This window comes from Symsagittifera roscoffensis, chromosome 1 (assembly GCF_963678635.1).
Source record: "Symsagittifera roscoffensis chromosome 1, txSymRosc1.1, whole genome shotgun sequence".
Taxonomy (NCBI): domain Eukaryota; kingdom Metazoa; phylum Xenacoelomorpha; order Acoela; family Convolutidae; genus Symsagittifera; species Symsagittifera roscoffensis.
The window spans coordinates 86,153,828-86,176,724 of record NC_087062.1 but is presented as its reverse complement, the minus strand read 5'-3'; the positions used below and the strand labels follow the sequence as shown (position 1 = coordinate 86,176,724).

Here is a 22,897-nt window from a genome sequence, read left to right as displayed (position 1 = left end):
TAAATAGACCGTGTAGGCTTACAATAGCTCATTTAAAGCTAATTTAAAGCCGTTTTACTCAACTAAAGGTAATTTTTGGAGTTTTTCAGCAGAATTTTGGGAACCAAAAGCTTAAAAACTCAAAAAATTTCTGCAAAAATATTTGAAACTTTTTTGACAATTTTTCAAACATTTTGTTTTCATTTTGTAGTCACTTTGTCATAAACTGTTTTGGAATTGACCTTTTCAACTATGCTTATTAAATATACCAAGTTCTAATTTTTCGATCAGATCTTTTTTTGCAAATGCAGAAAAAAACGACACAGGTTTGTAAAAGCTTTTCTTTGTAATTTTGTAAAACTGTGGCCGGAATATTCGTTGCTACTTGCACATTAACCGACTATCCTTGTTTGAAATTATAAACAGTTACAATAATATAACTTACGCTAACAAAAATTTATACACTCTCATTTGGCAATTCAAGTCTTTATTATTCATTGCTGTAAACTTGTTACTTACTCTAATTGGTTAAGATACTAAAAGATCTGGCGGTTCATGGCTAATATTTCTGAACGATTCTAGCAAACGGTTAAGTATCGTTATTTTATGCTTAATCGATTAAAAACTTCACTTTTAAGCGAAATCATCAGCTTTACAAAAACAAATTTAACAAGACTGCTCATATCAGGGCGAGCCCTGAATGTTTCGACTGCCTTTTAAGGTCTAAAGGGCAGCAATAACATGAAAAATTTAAATTTAATAAAATAAAATTTAAAAACTTTGAAAAAAAAATCGTAATTTTTTGTAAAAACATCCCCCACACGTCATATTAAGAACAAAGTAATAGATTTTGCTCCATTAACAAATCAATTCAGGCAAATAAACTTCCTTCAACCAATTTAGAACGATTTATTCGGATTAATTCTACGCTTACGGATTAATAAGACGGATTAATTCTACGCTTACGCGTTGTTGGCGCGAAAAATATCGCGCGTTAATTGTCCCAAAATGGTCAAAATGGCAACCGTTAAACCCCCATAACTTTACAAAAAGGATCAAAGAAAAAATATCTTTTCAAATTTAAGCTCACAACAACAATAGCTTTCGAATGATATAAAAAAATTCCGTCAAAATGGCTGGTTAAAAAGTCGAAGTTTGTCTGAAGAAAAAAAAACGGACCCCGAGCACAAATATTCCGTTACATTCGTTACGAAAGTCGGAACAATCAGACTTGTTCTAGCTGCATTTGCTCGTTACAAGATTTGAAACATTACTTTTTCAGATCAAGTCACAAAATGAAAATGCCTGTTAAAAACTATTTCATTGTGAGGGATCAAAGCATTCCGGTGATACTTGATAAATGATTGAAAGAGTCTAATTTGAGTGACCAGAGTTTATTACGAACAAAACAAACAATCCTGCTAGCATCAGGGCAAAATTTTGAATGCTCCGATTGCTTTTTAGGGTCTATGAAGTAGTGTTTTTTTTAAAAAACACTGAACTAAAAGTTTTTTTTTGATTTTTAAAAACAACCATCCACACGCATCTAAAATGCAAAGTGATATACTTCGCATATATCAAGTATTAAAAAGACCAAGTAGCATGCCTCTCATTAACTTGAAATGATTTATAGGACTGAATAAATCCGTGTCTCTACAAAACAGTGCCATACAAAACACTCCAATACAAAAGAGTCCGGAAAAGTATGAAAATGAACTAAAAAACAGTCAGAAAAACAGTCCTAATTGATAATTGTTTTAACAAGCCGGCAAGCCGAGAATTGTCCTTCGTTTTACAAATCTATTGAACAAAATAGTGACCGCCGCAGTCGCGCCAATGTGTTGCGAGCTTGCCAACAGAAGGCAGGTATTAATACGAAATTTAGAGCCGGACTGTTTTGTATTGGACTGTTTTTTCCTCCGTTAGATGATTTTTCGGACTATTTTGTAGTGGACTATTTTGTATATGCACCAATAAATCTCCACTTACGTGTTTTTAGCACTAAATATGGTGGCGTTCATTATCCCACTTTGACTTTCTTTAAACCACCATAAACCATGGTGAAGCACTTTGTGAAATTTTAGCCCTATGTAACAATATTTTTTGGATGATATAAAAAAACATTCGTCAAAAATGGCTAGTTAAAAACTCAAAATCTGTCTCTAGAAAAAATCTTCGAAAGTAGGAACAATTAAAAAGAAAACTTTTATTGTTGAAAAGTCGTAACAGTGAAAAAGAAACCAATTTGCATTCAGCACAGGGCAAATTGCAATCTGTAAATTCCAATAACGTGACAAAAAACAAATTGAAAGTAAAATATTTTGCTAATTTGAGCTCAGGGCAACATTACCTAACAAATGATTTTTTTTTTAAAAATTGATATTCAGAAAGGCAAAAGTAGTCTGGAGAAAAAAAAAACAAGTTCATGCGCAAATATTTCGTCACTTTTTGTGATCTGAAATTGATCTGAAATTGATTGTTGGTCTGAATAAGTATACTGCTCACACTGTTTTCAAAAAAATTAAAATTTATTTATTCTTCAGACACATCAAAAATATTGTTCTAAAGTAAAGAAACATCAGATTGGTTAGTTTTCTTGTTGCTGATGCTGATGCTGTTTTCGAAAGCAATCTGCATACTACTCTCCGTTTCTTCATGGTTCATCTTAAGTTTTCCGCTTCTGTCGTTTAGTTCAATGCTTGTTTTGATAAGTAATCCGATCGCAAAGAGGACGAGTGCGAACAAACTCAAAGTGACCAAAATTCCTCTGAAGACTTTTGAAAGGTACAAGTTTGATAGTTGAATGAGAATGCGGTCAGTTAACCGAAGCTTCAGTAATATACCAGGCACGCGGTAGCTCAGCTTCTCTCGTCTGTTCTGGTTGCCAAGTTATTCCAAGATACCTAACTATAAGACACCCATTTCTAACTAGCCAACCCTAAAAAATTTTCAAAAGCGCATTCGGCGCTAATATATAATAATTTAGAGGTCGGAGTAAGCGCCGAAAAAAGATCACCTTGCTTCTAAAAACCGGCCATGATACAGAAAAATTTAGCAGAGCAAAAAAAAAAAAATTGGCAGACCGAAAAAAACGCAGCTAAATTTTCAAACTATTAACTTTAAACCTATGATTTTCATAGCACCCGTCACGCTAATTCAGAGTCCTTCATAACATCGGAGTCATAAAATCGGATGGTTTTAACTCGTGTGACAACGTTTTCGAATGATGGATTGGTTAAGCATTTTTTGATCTGAGCAACTCGTTTTCAGTTACTGATACAACAACTTAACGACCTATCACCGATAATCGCGCCTCGGAAAAATCAAGTTAAGAAGCAAGACGCCCCGAACAGCATCAAAGAGGCGAAATAAAGAAATCAAAAAGTGTTTTTTTTTAGCTCGGTACCTTAAGACTTTATTACAAGGACCTTATCTAAATCTTAGGAACCCAACTATCAAACTTGTACCTTTCCAGCCTCTGTTTTCGTCAATTTTCGAAGTGTGAACATGACTTTGACGTTTTCTCGGTTTCCTTTTTTGATTGACAGCAACTTCCTGATTTTCAAGTTCACTGAGCTCACCTTCTTCAACTTCTTCCATTAGATCGTGTGCATCTGTTTTAGTTTGCTCCTTGATTTCCAGTTCAAATTCAAACAAGTGCGTACTCAATTGAAATGCTCCAACCAAATTTATACAAAGTAAGAAAAATTCCCCCACCCTTCCTGCGAATTTTGTTCACATTGTCCGATTGCTACAAAAAGGCATGGGAGCTAAGTGGGCCATCGTTACACCACACAATTGATACATGTTTTAAGTGGGGGAAAGGGACGCAAAAAGACCTAAGACGAGTACAAACCACTGGACAAAAAATGCAAAAAATACGAAACGTATAATTTTTCAAAAAAAATTTTCTGCAAAACGCGCAAAAACATCAGGTGAAAAAGGTTGCGTCCTCCCGGTTTGACGAAAAATGCTTGTCATACAATTTTTATATATGGAAAAATGCTAATCAATGCTTTTCATGCAATTCCATAAGAACAAAAAATTGCATGAAAGGTCTATGATTAGTATTTTTTCATATATGGAAATTGTATGGCTAGCATTTTTCCATAAATCAAAAATATTGATTTTTTACATTTTAATTTCTCAAAATTTTTTGGTTGTGTTCGTAACCGAACACAAATGACTCATTCCAAAAAATGTTTGTTTGAGTACGAAAATCAATTTGCGGTTGTGCGGTTGAAAAAAAACACAAAAAATTTTTGGGGGCAATTTCAAAAATACTTTTGTCGTCGCCATCAAAAAAGGGCTACTTATACTTTTTCCATATTTAGAAATTGTATGATTAGCATTTTTTGACAAGAAGTTTTTCTTTTTTATGTAGTACAATACACCGAATTTTATGCCAATATAAGAGAAAAGTTTTTTGAAAGTTCGACGACACCACTTTAGCAAAATGTAGAATTGTTGATTAGCTTTTTTGGTCTATGGAGGTCAACCCGGGCTAGTGTAATCGACGATTTAGAACAAAAAAAGAGCTTGCCGGCAATTTTCGAAAAAACTTTTGCGATAAATTCAACTTCGTTTCCTGTTTAATATAATGAAAAGAATACAAATTTTTATTTCTAAATTAAATGAGCAAAAAAGAAACATTACGAGTGCTTGAATTTAAAACGTTTTCTTTGATTTTCTCCAGCGACGTTTTGTTTTTTCCGTCAGACGACATGTTAACAAGTAAAAGCTGGCAAAATATTGTCGAAAAGGCAAGTTTATTTTTCCTGGCAAATAGTTTGTGCTCTGCGTACAAGTTTTAACAGGAACTACTAAATAAGCAATATCAACTGAGACCAAAGTTATATTTGTTTGATTGCAAGTAATTCAATTAAAGTTTTCGAAATCTCGTGGAAAGGATTTATGGGGGAGTTTATACTTTTGGACGGTTTCAATTTAAATAAACCTGTTTTATGAAGCCTGCTTGTAGAAACTTCAATTTATGTCATAGCCATTTTAATAAGTTTCGCACGTTTCATTACTATTCATAAAGATACAAATAGCCCGTAAAATGGAACTGAAACTATGAAATAGAGGAGATATTTTCAGCTTGAGACTTTTCAGAAACTAATATCAGCTTTGGCGAACACAGATTTGGTGTCATGATTCGACTCGAATAGTGAGCAGCTTCTGTTCTTCCCAATGGTGCAAAATTTGTAGCCGGACACACCCCTGACACAACTGGAAAGCTGAAAACTTAGACAGCTTATATGCGAGATCTTCTCAACAATCCCGATAGTACCTAAGTAAGCGCCCCCGGAAAGTCAAACAATAAAAATAATCAACTTTTATTGTCTTGTGCAATTTTGATCCAGCGCTCGTTGAGGCAAAGTTAAATTTATACCACCTTCATTGAGGCAAAACCTAAGTTTATCTCGCGTTCGGTAAGCAGGCGTCGATCAATTTTGCTAGCCAGCCATGATACATGATAATACCCATGCAAGCGACTATACAGGAAATCATCATTTTGTTAGATCTATTCGATCAACCAATTAAAATAAAAATTACATAAAAAATGAGCCGGGCCAAAAAAATTAAATTTGAGGCCTAAAATTTCATCACAAGAGTTCTTTCCTCCTGTTTTTTTTTGTTGTTTATGTCCAGGTTCATTAATGCTTTAAGTTTTAGCCCCGGTAACAAGGTCAACAGTCTTGATTTGCTCTATCTCAAAGTCACTCTCAATACGATGTTGAACAAGACTGCTTGCATGAAAACAGAACTCTGAAACAATGAGTGATTCTCGACACTTTTTTTAAATTAATTTTCCCAGACAATTTTGGGTCAACAAATTTCAATGGCGCTAAAACTTTCGAGTTTTATAACTTTGTTTTTTTTCTGCCAACCGGGTTGACGTCCATAAAAGAAAAATGCTTATCATACAATTTCATATATGGCGACTATTGAAAAGTTGCTTATCATACAATTTTCAAGCAAAATTTAAAAACTGTATTAATTAGAGAAATACTTCTGTTCTATTTCTATCTTTTGAATCTTTCTGCTCAATAAAAACATGATTTTTTTAGTCAAAAAAAAGCTTATCATATAAATTTCATATATGAAAATTGTATGATATGCATTTTTTCATAATCAAAAACACAAATTTGAGGTTAAAAATTTTAAATCCCTTTTTTGGTTGCAAACTTGCTTTTGTTTTTTGTGCTCAAATATAAATTTGTGCACAAAACTTTCTTTTAGGGAAAAAAATGTTACTAAACTTTCATAGTATAGAAAAAATGCCTATAATAATATTTCAAATTATGGAAAAAATGCTTATCATGCTATTTTCATAGTAATTTTTTTTTGGTCTATGAAATAGTATGGAATAGTGTGATAAGCATTTTTTGTCAACCCGGGCACCTGCAGCCAATGAGAAAAAAGTGTTACAATCTGATTCTTGTGAAGAATTTATAATAGCAACTAGTTTTGCGAACAAAAACACTCGTCGCGCTTAGAAAATTTCCGTTTAACCGATGAGCACCACATTAAGGTAGCAGGACAACTTACCCTATTCCAATTTACCATATTCCTTTTTACCCTATGCCAATCTACCCTGAGCCAATCTACCTTACGCCTAAATTAAGTCAAATGACAACAGCAAAAGTGTGATAGCCGCAGTCGCGCCAACGTGTTGCGAGCTTGCCTGCCGAGGGTAGGACCAGGCGCGGATCTAGGAACTTCTCGAGGGGGGGGGGCGGAATTTCAAAAAAAAATTTGAAAATTTTGTGGACCTTTTTTTATGGTCGACTAAATTGAGTTTCTGAGCTCTCTGAAAACCACTATAAAGACACTATTTTGACCAAATTTTCTGGGCCGCAGGCAAATTTTTGAAAAAAGGCCAAAAAAAGGCGTTTTTAGGCACCTTTTGGCAAATTTCGACCAAAAAATCGCGTCGTTCGGGAGGGGATCGAATCCCTCAGGGGCTTAGAGAGGAGGGAGTAGCTCCCCCCCCCCCCTATATCTGCTACTGGGTAGGGCTTTACACCAAGAGTAAAGCCGACTATCCGGCCACCTTAAAACGAGATAGTCAGCTCAGTTATCTCTGACCAGCTGAACTATTAATAGAACATAAGGTAATTTGGCATAGGGTAGTTTGGCATAGAGCAGAGTGGAATATAGGATAACTGGTGTAAGGTAAATGGCATAGGGTGATTTAGAATTTGGTAGATAGTCATGGAACCCATATTAAAACACTTCAAAGCGCGCAGAAATGAGTCCAAGTTGACCGAATTGTCCATTTTTAAAACCGCAAAAATAAACAAAAATGACCTTCAAATTTGTGGAAAGTAAATTATATCTATAGACTTGAACGCATGGAGACAATAATCAGACCTTTCAAGAGCATTTGAAATTTTTGGTGTTGAATACCAACAGGGTGTTTTAGAAGCAGCACGCATCCTTTTTGAAGAATTGGTAGCCAATTTAATTAGCTTTGAGTTCCATCTTTCTGAAATTGAGGGGAAAACTATTACAAGACTGCTCGTATCAGTGCGAATTCCTGAATGTTCGACTGCCTTTTGAGGTTTATGGAGCAGTAATAACTTTTAAAAATTTAATGAAAACCATTTGCCATAAAATGAAAATTTTTTTTCTAAAATTTGAAATTTATTCAATGAAAATCATCCCCCCACACGCCATATAAAGTACAAAAGAATAGATTTCGTTCCTTGTAACAAATCAATTATGGCAAATAAGCTTCGTTCAACCAATTTGGAACGATTTATATGACGGATTAAATCTCCGCTTACGCGTTAATAGCGTGAATTATATCGCGCGTTAATTGTCCCAAATTGGTCAAAATGGCCAAAATGGCAATCTTTAAACCCTCATACTTTTACGAAAAATAATCACAGGTGAAATATCTTTTCAAATTTAAGCTCAGGACAACAATACCTTTTGAATGATACAAAAAAACTCCGTGAAAAATGGCTAGTTAAAAAGTCGAAATTTGTCTGAAGAAAAAAAAAACCCACCCCGAGCACAAGTATTCCGTTACTTTCGTATCGAAAGTCGGAACAATAACCAATCAAAGATTGGTTCTAACCTTTAATTCTATATCATTGTTTTGAAGCATAAACGAATAGTTTCCCATCCATTGTTTGTTATTTTATATTGACTATGATTAAATAAATTTCATTATTTTAGTTCCATTTTTAATTTGTTTGTTCTGAAACGCGGCCCATTTTTTGCTTCAAGTTTACTTTCGTTGGACGCGTTTTCTTTTGAGCCAATATTTCGTTTTATTGGCCCATTTTGTCTTCTATCTTGAATCTGAAACATTTTTCTGATGAACCAAAAGATGACAAGACATCTCACGTCTAGAGATTTTGTTATTGACAGCAATACCAAAATCCAATATCAGAAATTTTCCGGCAAAATAGGAGCTTATGATCAACTAAAATATATTCAATTAGTGTTGCACAAATGAATGAAATCAGTTATAATTGATTAAATAAGCCGAAACTTGGATGTGATACTTTTTTGTAAGTCCTTTTTTTGCCACTGACATCAGAGTTACTACGCTATTGTTTGTGTAGCAGAGATCAAACGTTTGCCGAAATCTGATGACACTTTGTATTAGGTTCGATCGTTTTTTTTACACATTTTAAAAACTTTAAAATCAATTCTTAAAAAAAATGGGATAACTAAAGACAAAATTGATGAGGACAAAAATGGCTAAAAAGTTTTTGTCAACGTTTTTAATAAAAACTTTTAGCTGAATTCAGAACAAAATATTAGCTCAAAACGTGTCAGTCTGTCCATTCATTATTGGGCATACAAAACAAGTTCAATCAATATAAGAAACGCCAACTGCTTTTAAATTGCTTGTTTTGAATAAAGCAAAATGACAGTTTTAAGGATACAACTCTGTGTCGTAATTTTGTAGAAACAAATCATATCATGAAGATTCTGGCAAAGATTTTCATCAATTTTTGTCCTCAAAACTTTTTGTCTTATGTTACAACAGATATACAGAAAAGAATATAAACTTTTCAATTTAGACTTATCTGAAGTAACTGTGAAAAAAAAAGATGATTCATAAAAACGCGTTTTCGAGTGTTTTCATTAAAAAATTTTCTCATAACCAAAACAAGGATAATATAACATAATAGATTAAAAAAATCGAGGTGGCCGGTATTTCAAAAAAAAAAATTTACCGCAACTTCATAGAAGATAAACAAAAAATGGCTTTCTAGAATAATGCAGATATAGTGTGCCACAATTTTGCTAAACTCTAATGAGATCGTTCTTGTGCATTTGCTGTAATTCGACTCGTAAAACGCGCCATCATTTTTTGCACGTTTTGTATAGCAGAATGCAGCGTTAGTTGTGTCAACAACAGAGTCAAATATCTTTTTTTTGCACTGAATATTATCCAATGTCAATAATTGCATGTCAAAAAGATGCATGTTCCGAAATATAAACTCAGTTTTTTTTCAATTATTAATAATTTATGATTTTTTGGGTCAAACACTTTGATTTTCCGAGCTCTCAGAAAATACTTTAAGGACCGTCTGTTGACAAAAGGTTTCTGCACCGCTAAAATAAACCGATTAAAAATGTTTTTTTGAACATTTTTTTTTTTAAAATTTGACATTAATCAAAATTTTTTGAAAAGGTTTTTTTGATGCGCGCTTTTCTCTCAAATTTGGTTGTATTGGCGCCGCAGGCGGTTTTGGAAAAGTTTTGCGATTGGTCAGCCAAAAATGGATGTTGTAAGGTTATACCAAAGGGGGGTCCACTTATAAGAAAAAAGTGAAAAAAAAGATAATAGTGGATTTTCGTGGTTTAAAATATTGTCAATATAATCGACTCCCATATTAAGCTCAGACAACAAAATTGGACAAAAAATGGGTTTAAATATATTTTTTCGCAAAATTTTAATGCAATTATATTTCATTTGAAATCCAATATATTGGATTATATAATATTGAAAAAAGATTTTTTCCACTTTTTTGTTTGTGTCGTGCAAAAGTTTGTAAGAGTTTCTGCACTTATCCAACCAATAATGCGGAAACTTTTTTGCAGAATGAGTCCATTTCTAAAAAAAATCTTGAAGCCCCCCCCCCTAACATTTGCCTCTTGGCCCATCCGCCCCACACCTTAACCATCCACACCCCTCCCCCGCCCCACCTGACTACCTGAGACATTACCTCCCCACCTGAACCATCCCCGCGCACCTGAACCAACCCTCCCCCCACTTGATCCGGCTCAGCTAGGGTGGACGTGGGGGTTTGGTTTGGTTGGAGTTCATGTGAGGGAGGGGGGTTGGTTCAGTTGGGGGCGGGGTTGGTTCAGGTGGGGGATAGCGGGTGTAAAGGGGCAATGGTTGAAAAGAACAAAACTCAGCGATTGAGCAACATAAAAAATTAACAAAAATATCAAAATTGCGCAAAAAAAAATAAATTAACAAATAATAAAAAAAACAACAAGTAACCAACTTAGATTTAAAATGTAGACAAGACTGCTCGTATCAGGGCGAAGCCCTGAATGTTCCGACTGCCTTTTAAGGTTTATTGAGCAGCAGTAATACAAAAAAAAAGGAAATGAAATAAAATAAAATGAATTTTTTTTTTTTTAATTTGAAATTTTTTTATGAAAATCATCTCCCCACACGCCACATAAAGTACAAAAAGATAGATTTTGTTCCTTGTAACAAATCAGTTATGGCAAATAAGCTTCGTTCAACCAATTTGGAACGATTTATAAGACGGATTAAATCTCCGCTTACGCGTTAATAGCGCGAATTATATTGCGCGTTAATTGTCCCAAATTGGTCAAAATGGCCAAAATGGCAATCTTTAAACCCTCATTACTTTACGAAAAATGATCACAGGTGAAATATCTTTTCAAATTTAAGCTCAGGACAACAAAACCTTTTGAATGATAATAAAAAATTCCGTCAAAAATGGCTAGTTAAAAAGTCGAAATTTGTCTGAAGAAAAAAAAACCCACCCGAGCACAAATATTCCGTTACTTTCGTATCGAAAGTCGGAACAAAAAGACTTTATGTGCATTAAAAACTCGCATCTCAAAAAAGTGGAAAAATTCTATTATAATTGAGTTTTACTGTCAGTGTCCATAAAAATGAAAAAAAAGACTATAGTGTATTAAAAATGTATTTTGTTGCCTCGAAAGTTAGAAAAAAGATAATCAATTTTTAACTTTTTATGATCGATTTTTTTTTCGTTTTGTAAACTCAGGCAATGACACTCAATTATAATCGATTTTTATCCATGGAACTCCAATGCGAAGAACCAGAATCGAGAGGGGATTAAGGCGGTTACCTTCACCCTGGGCACGCTTCTGATGCCTGAGTGCATGGTACAAACTTTAAAGGAAAAAAGTGAACACTTGGTGTACAAAAAATTTTTGTCAATTTACTTTTTTTATTTTGAAGTTTTACGCCATTCTAATATCAATCATGCTGTTTCAAAATTCATTCAAGTAGTTTTTCGCATCTCGGTATTTCTTATATTCTTCAAAGTTCGCATTTAAATCAATCCAGGTCTTCGTCACAGTGTGAATAGCCACTATAGTTAAGAAGTACACCGAGGCAATAACACACAAGCCCCGAAATAGCTTCAGATTTCTTATCAGTTTTCGTTGTTTCGATGGGACTATTTGACTTTCAGGTTGTCTGTTTTCGGCTGTTTGTTCAGATTCAGATACAGAAACACTTGGGATGCTTTCAATGTCATCGGGTGGTAATTGTTGCACTCCAGAGCTGTGTCCCGCCTTAGAATCCAACGTCGAAGACATCAGTTTTTGGGCAGAAGTCCACTTGAAATAAGCGTCAATTAATTGATAAATTGAAAGGAAGGATCACAAAACTGAGCAGGCTGGTTCAAGAATATGTTCCACAAAAAAACTAACTAGCAAACAAAGATAACAACGCTTATTTCTTTTTGTAAGGACTGGTAAAATTATATTGGGAATAGAAATGTTGCAATAACAATGCTCTGTAGTTGACATAAAAAATACTTGAACTTCAGCTGTTGGCTGTGGTTGGCTAACAATAAATATGAATTGTTTGAGCGTTCCCAAAATTGGTGTTTAAAAATATCAAGGAACTTTTTTCGGCAAAAAAAATCAATCAAGCGAAGTCATGTGTGCTTCCTAAATTGTTCCACTACACCACAAGGCTGTATACATATATACATATACATGTGTATGTACGCCTTTTTTGATCTGTTTTTAGGGTCTCTCTAGTGATCTAAGAAAGCTCGGGAAATCAATATGGTCGAACTGAAAAAACCCCGAAAGGTTGACAAAAATTTGAAAATCCGCCCACTCCCGGCAAATCTTAGATCCGCCGCTGGAAAAAAAAACTGAAAATGTAATGCCACACCTTTACAGCTAATTTATGTACATCAACAAATTTCTCCAACGTATATCTTTTTTTAAATTTCAGCATAAAAAATAACTGTTATTTGAAAAAGAGCCTGACGTGTGCACGAAAACGCCATAAAAGTGTAACTTCGGTTGTTCTAAAAAAAATGATAGCTTTGGCTTATGTAGAAATTTTAGAAAAAAAACAAGCCTTATTTCCAAAAAAAAAGTTTTATGAGTCGGAATAAATCGCCGCTCACACACAGCATTTATCCCAAGTTTGCCAAACTGGCCAATTTTAAATCCTCAAAGTTTTGTGAAAAAAAATCTAAGGTAAAATACTTTTCTTCAGCTTGAGCTGAAGAAATTGCTATTTTTCAATGCATAAAAAGTAACGCCGAAAAACATATCAAATTGTCAAAAATTTTTGAGAAAAAAATCAACCCGAGAACAAATCATCTGTCACTTTCTTCGACAATTGATGAAAAACTATTTTACAAATTGAATTCATTATATATAGTAAAAAAAGTTCGCAATAAGATGGTTTTCAAAAAAATGTTGATCAAAGTTTGTAGATGTTTGTATAGTTGAAAACTAAGACCGCATTGGCTTTGTCGCAAATATTTCAACATAAAACTTTCGAATTATTTTTTAATTTTTGATTTTTATCGACTGCTTTCCTGTTTCTTTCTAAAGGAATCAAAATGAATGTTTGTCAAAAAAGACGTTTTGAATTGTTCAAACCCACTGTTCTTAAATTTTGAGTAAAAAATGAAGTTTTGTTTCTCTGTTCTTTTTTTTATAAAAAAATCAATTTTCGAGAAAAAAAGAACAAAAATCGGTATTGTTTTTTTTTCTCAGAGAAACTTCGACTTCCTAATTTGATATTTTAATGAAGGATTTGTACGTCATCTAAAATTGTTGATGTCTTGAGCTCAAAAGTGTTAAAACCTATTACATGCGATCAATTTTCATGATGCTACGAGCATTCGAGTGTTGCAATTTCACTCGAATTGGAGCCACTCACGAACGATTTGTTCGTGCTTTTAACGAGTAAACGACCATTCATTCCAGCTCGGAAATTGATCCAAGTTGAATTGAGGCAGCTTTTTTAACATATTGATACGTTACTAGACGCTAATTACATCAATTTGCCCTGAGACCAAAAAGGGGCAGTACACCAGTGCCGAAGTACAACAGTGCCGAAAAAATTAGTTCAACAGTGCCGAAAATGAAACCTTTGTTCGAGAGTGCTGAAAAATTGAACAAAATTCAACACATATTAAAAGCGACAATCGAACATTAAACGGCGATCGTTTGCAACCTTAAATGACAATTGAAAAATTTGATCGAGAAAATTTGCTACTTAGACGTATTGGCGCCAAAGTAATTGTTTAATTTGCAGTTGCAGACATTTTGGTGCCAAAATTGGAATAATTTTCTTGTTAAGTAGCGTCAGTAGTAATTTCCCACTTTTTAGAAAATGCGCTGAAGTTTTCCTTCTTTTTCACTGTTGTACTTCAGTACTGTTGAACGCCCCTAACCAAAAGTCTTCCTAGATTATCAAGTTGTACTAGATAAAGTTTGCGATTTCAGTTAGGAAATATTCCTTCTCAGTTTGTATCTTATTTAAGTCCTTAGAACCTGCTTAATATAACTGATAAATTGGCCGAGCAACTAAAAAAAATGAGTAGAATGAACTGTTGGGTAGGGCGAGTTTTTGTGGATATTTGGTTTCTTTAAAAAAAATTTTGTTCAGAATCGAAAAAGTTATTCGAAACTGCTTCAATCGTGACTACTTTAAAAAATGAAACAGTATTTTAGAAAGAAATCATGCAATTTTTCGAGCTGTCGGTCTGTTTTTTTTTTAGCTTTTAGGAGCAAATTTTCAATATTTTTTTTAGTCAACCAGCCCGGAGGCCTAACCCGGAGGTTATTATTTTAGGTTGACATGAGTGCATATACTGAGCTCTCTTTTAAGCTATGACCTACTGGCAAGACCTCACCTTAAAAAGTGCAGCGTATCTTAAAGGCAAGTTAAAGTTGTTATTTGTTAGTTTGTGAAACTAGAAACTTATTTACTAATCAATTCTACCTGGGCGAGTTACTCGATTCGATTGCTGTGATATTTGATTGCTGTAAGCTTAAGTCCGTGATGGCTCACTATTGGAGTACATTCAGGTAAAAAACACCGTCTGTTCGTCACGCCATTATATTTTGGGCCGGATAGATTCGTGCAGCTTTTTTGTCTAATACCGTTCTTAATCTTACTTTTTTATCTAGTGTGTACTAGTTTTTGCAAAATTAGATATCAAAACTGTTCTGGAGAAGAGCAACTGTTTACTAAGTTAAATTTATTCTGTTCTGGCTGAAACTATAAATAGTTTCAATCTTATAATTTATTGTAAGTGTTAGTTATGGATCATGATTGGTTAGTTCTAAGTATTTTACAGAGATAGTTTATTACACATCTATTATGATTATGATTATTATTATTATTATGATTAATAGCTTAAAGTAAATACTTGTTTTGAACTGGTTCCACCCATCCGGGTTTTAGAAAATTTTTAAGTGTAATTTTTGTTGTTGTGAAGGATGGATGCAGAAGTTTTTTGACTCTTGGAGTAGATTCTTCTTAAGCAGTGGTTGCGTGAAGAAGGAGAAAGAAACAGTTGCTCGTGTTGTGGAGTCGTTGTCTCCGTAGAGAAAGAGGGGCACATTTGCTCGTACTTCAGATGTGGGTTTCGTGTATCCAGATTGTGTTGTCTGATCGTGTCAAGATTTCAGATTTGTACAATGATGTGTTGATTTCGTTAAGTAGAGCGAGAATACGTGCAATCTCAACTATTCATCGAAAAGCGAGGTGGGGTTTAACTTCTCTGTGTGAAGCGCCAAGTGAATAAAATTCGTGAGTTCATCGAGTTGGCCATTGTTCTTGTTCAACGGGTACCTTTGCTGCGATGTTCGTTCCATACTTTAAATCCTCTGAGAGTTGTGATTATAGTTTTCTCATTCCAGAGTTGAAATCTCATCGAGTTTTCATCTCCCTTTGTTGCTCGTTTCTTTTGCTCAAAGAAACCTTTTTAAATTGTAATTTTATCTCTGCATCTTGTTAGTGAGATCAATTTTAGTTTTAGTTTTTGATTTTAGCTGTTTTAGCAAAAGTATTTTAATATTTTCGGCTTTTATAAAGAGTCACTCACCCTAGAGCTTTTCTCATCAAAAATAGGAGTTCGTGTCTTAAGCGTGGTGCAGCGCGGGTGCCCAGGACGGCCTTTAGTGGTGGGTTAGGCCAGTTGCAGGAGTATAATTTTACCGTCTCTTTGCGCAGAGTCTCTCTTTCGCTCAATTTTTTTTTTATTTTTATCAGGTGTTTTTCTCTTTTTTTTTCGTTGGTTCTTTTATGTTTTGTGTGGTTCTTTTGATATTTTTGTGTTTCAAGTGATTTTGATAAAACTTGAAAGCGGGTTTCAGTAGATCAATTCATCCAGTTTTATTCTGGGTTTAATCTAGGTTGAGTACCAAGAGAGTTTCTCATAAATGCGGTTGGTTTTGTTGCATTAGTAACCTGTTGATTACTTTAAGCGTTTTTATAATTCCTTCTAACCGGGTTAAGTAAAAGTTTTGAAAACCCGTGAAGGTGTTATCGCTGTTATCAGATAGTTTATGAACATAGCAATTCAATCTATAAACATTTCTACTTGGGTGAGTAACTCGATTTTTGTGGAAAAAGTGCGTGTATTGTGGTCGAGGGATTCGAGGAAATTCAAATCGAATGAAGAAAAATAAACATGAAATTAATTCATTAATAATTTTCTTCTTCAGATTTTGAATATACAGCATATCTATTATTTTATTGCTTCGACGTTAATTAACTTCACTGATGTAGTTTATGTCACTTAATTAAATTCGATTAATCGAAAATTTCAAATAGAGTTTGATTTTCATTTCTTTTTGATTTTATTTTATTCTTTTAGATGAAAGACTGGTAAAAATTAAAAGTAAAATGTGAAACACATGTGTAAAAACGTGAGTGTTTTTATTCATTTGGGTAAGTAAGAATATAAACTCATTCTGATGAAGATTCTGCGTCGGGAAAAATCCATGGGGAAAGTTAGTGTTAATAGTGTCGGAAGTTATCAAAAGATTAAAAAGCATGCGAATTACGTTTTTAATGCAAAGCAGGGGCCAAAAAAATTGAAGCGCTCTGTTATATTGACTTCTTCGGTGATAGCTGAAGTTTGGTGGTTGGAAATTTGTATGAGGTCGTAAAGTTTATGGTTAATTTTAAAGTTATGGATATTCTCTAATAGGGCTATTTTGAATGGTTGTTTGTATTCATGCGGGATGATGATGGGGCGGGAGTCTTCGTGTGGTAAATTGTTAGTTAAGGGGCAAAAGATACACATCTGACGGCCAGAATCGTAGTTACGGAGGAGGCCGTGTAAGTTAGTGGATTTAACAAAGTGTGTAGGGTCTAAGAAGTAAGGAAAGTTGTATTTAGAGTTAATGAACATGAAGCGATGATGTGGATTACGAGAGGGTGAATTGTGCAGATAGTGTCGTTGGATGAATCTATAATAAAAGTAAGTGTGTGCTAGTTTAGTTGTCAACATAACTTCATGTGCACAGTTAATATCTCTTTCTTTCGGTCTCAGGAATTTAATTGTGAGCGCGAAGTGATCAAACTTCGGATGTTGAAGCTGGGTGGTTTAGTTGATGAATAGTTACTGAGTTATTAGTGTTTCGAGTTTGTGGCAGGTGAGTAACAAAATCACCTAAGTCGTTCTCTAGTTGGTCGTCTTTGATAGATCTGGGTACATCGGGTGCATTACTTAAAAGGGGAAAGGATAGGTAGAACTTCAGTGTGCGAGGATGTGGAAAGAAATGTTTCAACAGGGGTAGGGGGAGTTATGGGTTGAAAAGGTGGCTGGGAAAAATTATTAAAATTAGGTTCAGAGCCGAGTTTCAACTTCTGAGTTATTAAAATTAGAAATTGTATAAAAACGGTGTGGTTTGAATCATCTGAGTCCATGAGTTGTGAGTTAGAAGAAAAACTGGATAGGGGTAAAATTGGAGACTAGATGGATAGGAAAGGGAACGGTTAAGGGATCCAACTTGGCGGCTTATCGTGGGCTAAAAAGATGATTGTTTTGAGAACCAAGAGATAAAATGTGCAACCGTTCAACAATTTGTTCGTATGGTATGTATCGTCAATAGTGGGTTTTTGAAGAGCTATATGAGATATAGGGCTACGTTGTAACTTACTAGTATGTAGTATCCGTTCGGTGTTCGAAAGTGTATTTCTTTAACTTTGTAGGTCTAATGATAGGGGATGGTTCTTTTGTAAACTAAGTAAATGTGATGGTGTTCTAGGTGTCGTATTTGTATTGCCTTGTGGAGTACTATATATGTTTGGTTCTGAAGATACGTTTTTATCATATTCGCTAATTGGTGCGTCAAGAAGGGTTTTGTTAAAAGAGGTTAAAAAAATACTGTGAATAAAATGCTTGCTATGCTAGCTTGTCTATTGACTTGTGTATGTATTGCGCATTGGGTATAAATTCCTTTAATTAGTGAGAGGAGAGGAATCCTATAAAATTATACATTGCGTATAGTATAGTCAATCTTTCTAAGATATAGAAGGGCCTTCAAAAAAAGGCTAGGAGTTCGTTTTTAATATTTAAAAAACTAAAAATATTGTTGATGAAATATTTTAAGGGCGATTTTTTTCTCCTTTAGGTTATATAGTCTTTGATGTTTTCAAAATATCCAATGTGGTCTCGTCGGTATATGTCTGAAAAACCTGCTGTTCAGCAAGTTATCGTAGGTTTTGATCGGTTGATTGTTTCTTGTTTGTATCCATTTTAATGAGAAGTTCTTCAAACTGTTGATTTCTATTGTGATGTTTCATATCTGATTCGGAGTATATGCTTTTTGACTGTAAATCTATATATGGGCTGCGAGCGATTGCACCTATGCTTTCAGGTGAGGTTTTCTTTAAAGGTGGCAATAAAGTAGGGTATGGAGATAGAAGTTAATATTTATCTTTGTTTGGGTTAAGCTGTAAAACATTGTGGCTTTCTTTCAGATCCAAATGGGACAACTGCATACCAAAATTATGCTCCGTGTGATAATGTATTTACAAAAGGTACTTTGTTTTTATAAAATATAGTTATATATTTTTTGTTGATAGCATCTTTTGTCTTTAAAAGCATACAGTTGTGATACTTTTTTAGGTCAGGTGTATTACCAAAGAATGTTTTCCTCGTACTCGACGAAGTTAGAGCAGTTGTCTGATAAGAGGTAACCTGCGTACGGTATATTAAGTACTGCTAAAGCGAGAAATTGTAGTGTTTGCGTTCGTCCTATCTCACATAAATGATGTATTGTTTCTAATTCGAAAAGTGACATTTATTGAAAAACTCTGCTTTTTGTGTAATTTAGTTTCAAATCGAGGTGAATATCATAGTGGACTGCGCCAAAATATGTGTTATTCATTAGTGATATTTCTTGTAATCTGGAACTATCTTGTTTTTTTTGGTTGATGGTGTTCAAGTTGTGCTTGATAGCAAGAATCTGGAAAACTTGGAAATTTAATAATTTACGATTTTCATCTTTGTCTGTAACTGTTTTCAAACGCTTGAGTTTATTTTTACAATTTTCAGGGTTAACAATGTTTTTTCCTGTTAGAGAATTTCCATTTGATTTTTCAAGCTGCTAGAGTTGTGGCTCGGGCTTTGGAGTAAAGTGTAGCGACTACCGTCAGTTGGTGATTCGATCTCTTCTCGTTCAGATTCACATTGTGCGACCTGATTAATTGCGTATACAATTGTTTTCTGTTGGTGATCTTCACAGTCATAATTTGTAACAAGGAGATCTTGTGGTCAGCTTCGCTGGGAAGCGTTTTGGTGATTTATGGACTCAAGGAATACTAAATAAGAAAAAATTTTAATCGATTTACTTATTAAAAATTAATGTTTGAGATAGTCCTGAAAAAAGATTATAAAATTTTATTTAACCTTTGGTCTTTTTTGTCTTTTTTATCTTTCGTATTTATATATAAGTTCTGTTGTGGTATATGGAGGGGGTAAAAATTTAGCGGTTATATCTGATGGTGACAATGATGATGGATGATCTACTAAAATGTTTAGTTTTACTGTGATTCCGAATTGGAGAGTTAATTTTTGTTGTGAAAGTTTTGAATGTTATGTTCTTGAATGTCTTTGTGATTATCGTGTCTATATTGTAATGTTTAGTGCCCACATATGAAATATATTACTATCGAGGTGTAGAACATGATGAAAGGCGTTCTACAAAAGAGCTCCAATCTAAGCGTAAAGGTTTAGTTGTATCTTGTAGTTCACGGTATCTGTCTCGTAATTGACTTGGAAAATTTGTGGGAAATGAAGTTGATGTTGTTTTACTGGTGACTAAAGGTGTTGAAGGGATTGTGTTTCTGGTAATGATAAAGAGGTATCTGAAGAAACTTCTCTTGGATCATTTACAAGATTTGTTTCGCCTTGAGGTAATGTTTTGGTCATCCAATATGGAAGTCTTTGTGATGGAGTGGGGGCATTAAGGGGATTTTCACGAATTGGTGCAGAATAATCTGACGGAATATGTGAGTATTTTGTTGGGAAGGGAATTGAAACGTCGGGGGGGGGGGTACGTTGATTTGTACAATGAGAAAGATCTTGAGTGGTTGATGATGGTGATTGATGAGGGGATTTTAAATTGAACTCTTGGTGTTGTTAGATTTCTATTGCGTCGGGTGTGAATATTTTGTCTGTCTAATGTAGTTGTTTGATTTTGGTTTTGGCTTAATTGTCTTGTTATGTTAAGGTCTTGTTGTCGTGAGGGGTAAAAATTAAATGTTGGTTCATTTTGTGGTTCACTTAGTGGTGCTTGACGAACGGCTGGTATCAAGGGTTCTGATAACGATCAGTGATTTTTTTCAAAGATGTAGGGATTTTCTACATATGACATACGAGTGGATGATTGCGGTTGATTTGTTTGACTTGATGTAGGTGTTGTTGGGGGTCTTGGGTTAGATTGGTAGGTGGGGAACCCTAATTAGGACTTGCATTCGCAATTTTGAAATTTTTTGTAAATATTTTTGTATTATTTAAGTATGTTTTCTTTATAATTATCTTCAGCATAAATGATCCTTAGAACTTTTGTATGAAACTTATGATTCATGTTTTCATTTGTGGGATGATTGAAGGTTTTTTGGGAGTAAGAGTGTCTTTAGGCTCAGTGATCAGGTTGAGTTTTCTCTTTAGGCTAATAAAATAATTTTTTGGTGATTTCCGTGGTATAATTCGAGACAAATTGTTGATTTTTGTATTGATTGATAGAAGAGGGTTGTTGAGTTTTTTAATAACTTATCAAATATGAGGTTAATGTTTATTTTTGACCTGGAGGTCTTGGAGTTAGACTTATAGATCTAGTTCAAGTTGGAGATTTATCGGATAATAATAAAGTGGTTTTTAAATAAAAATTGAGTTGATATCAAGTGATTTGATCGGTCGGTTTAGAACTAGTTTAGTTCTGAAAAGAAAATGGATACATGTGTTTTTTGATATTGTTAAATAATCAGAAGATTACTCGAATTCTTCTTTTTTTAATATTTTAGATTACGGAACATAAATTTTATCATCTTTTATTGGTTGATTTCTAAGTCGACATGATTTGCGTTGTGGTGATTTTTATTTTATTTTGGGTACTGACTTTTCTTGTAGTTGTTTGCGATTAATTCTTTGTTTTTGAACTATTTGCTTGGGAGTTCTTTTTGATACTTCGTTCGGAAGTATTTCGGGTGATTGCGGCAAATGCTTGAAGTTTGTTGATGTACTTTGATCATAATTTTTTATCTTTTATTATTAAGTTTTTGATTTAATAGTCCTGTATAAGGAATATAATTGTGTTAGTTCACAAAGAGCGTACTCTTTCTGATAGTATGGTAAAAGATTGTTTCTATGCTGTACAGTTTTTTTTTATTGTTGTCCTTTGCTTTAAATTTGACTTCTGTAGGTTTTTCTTTAATTTGATGTGAATCTTTTAGAATAGGTTGTAACTTTTTTGAGATTCCTTTTTGAATGGTTTTTTTTCGAATTGAAACAAATATTCCTCGTTTTAGGTTTGTTGATGGTGTAAAGCTTGTATTTATTTGTGAATGAATATTTTGTCTTTGTATCAATTTTTTTTGCAAATTTTTGATAAGTTTCGTTGGGTTTTTTATCTTTATTTAAAATTGAAAAACCATTCTGTGTGGATTCCAGAGGCTAATTTTAATTTTTGTGGATGGTGATATGTTCTTCATTATGAATGTGAAGTAGTAGGCTGTAACAAATTGAGTCTTTTTTTGGTAGACAATAACCTTGTGCGTATTTGATGATTTTGCTATGACCATCATAGGCTTCCGCGGTTTTTGGTTAAAAACCATTTCAGATGGTGATAATCTGAATGTTGTTGTGGTTTGAGAATTATATGGTAGTAGGAATAGTTTTACATTCCTTGACCATTCGGTGTATTTTTGGTCGTTTCCAGTATACATCAACGATACTTTTGTAGGGAGCGGTTCATGTCTTCTACTAAACCATTAGGCCATGGGGCATGAGAAATTCGGGGTTTTTGTTTGATATCATAAAGATGACATAAGATAATTATTTTGCTGTTTATGAATGGTGTTCGATTATCGTAATAAGGATTTCAGATAATCCAAACTTTGCTATTCAGTGTTCATAAAGCGTTTTTATGTTTAAATGCATCTACTATTAGCATTACAACCGAATTTCCTTCTGATCAGGGGATATAGGTCCTTTTGTATCAAACAAGATTCTATGGTTGAAGTATACTTTTGTCCTTTAAAGTCCTGTTTTTCTACTCTTTGCTTATGTTTTGGAAAGGTTTTGCTAAACTGGCATGTAATACTGTCCTTGCAAAGTATTTGTATCCAAGTTAGTGCGTTTGGAAGATAGAGAATTTGAGTGAATTTAGAGTTCTCTTTTCTGTACAAATGAGCTTTTGTATTCAAAGAATGTGATATGTGAAATGCAATTAACGCTAGGCTTAATGGTATACAGGGTACTTTCTTTTCTAGTTAACTGTAATCTAAGATGTCAGTGTTTTCATTTATTGCAGTATTGTTAAATTTTTGGAAAAATCGGAGTGAGGATTTTTTTCCTAAAATTGTGATACCCTTTTTTAATGGTTTTTGTTTTGTATTTGAGCCAAGATTTGAATTGTCTTATAACACGTTCAAGGTTTTATTATTTCTTTAGTAACTGAATTATCAATTTTTCTGTGCTAGGGAGAAAAAGATTTTGAATTTCGTTCTTTGATAGTGGTATATTATCTGAAGGGTTTTGTAAATCAAGTACTTTTTTGATTGTATGTTTTCGAATTGAATTGGGAGGGCCTGACAATTTTTATAACCGTTTGGTCTTTTTTTTATTAAAGGAATTGCATTATTTCGTTGTGGTTTTTGTGGATGTGTTTTCAGTTGTGTGTTAGTTTTTACTATGATGAAAAT

The 22,897-nt window shown here is 33.8% G+C and overlaps 1 long non-coding RNA gene across 1 annotated transcript; it reads right to left on the bottom strand.

Annotated features, from left to right (window-relative positions):
* Positions 1-2,411: 2,411 nt before the first annotated feature.
* LOC134857160 (uncharacterized) lies at positions 2,412-4,993 on the bottom strand. Its single transcript, XR_010164877.1, has 3 exons — positions 4,655-4,993; positions 3,447-3,609; positions 2,412-2,753 (listed from the first exon to the last, which is right to left on the bottom strand). It is a non-coding gene; the product is annotated as an uncharacterized LOC134857160 (long non-coding RNA).
* Positions 4,994-22,897: the final 17,904 nt, after the last annotated feature.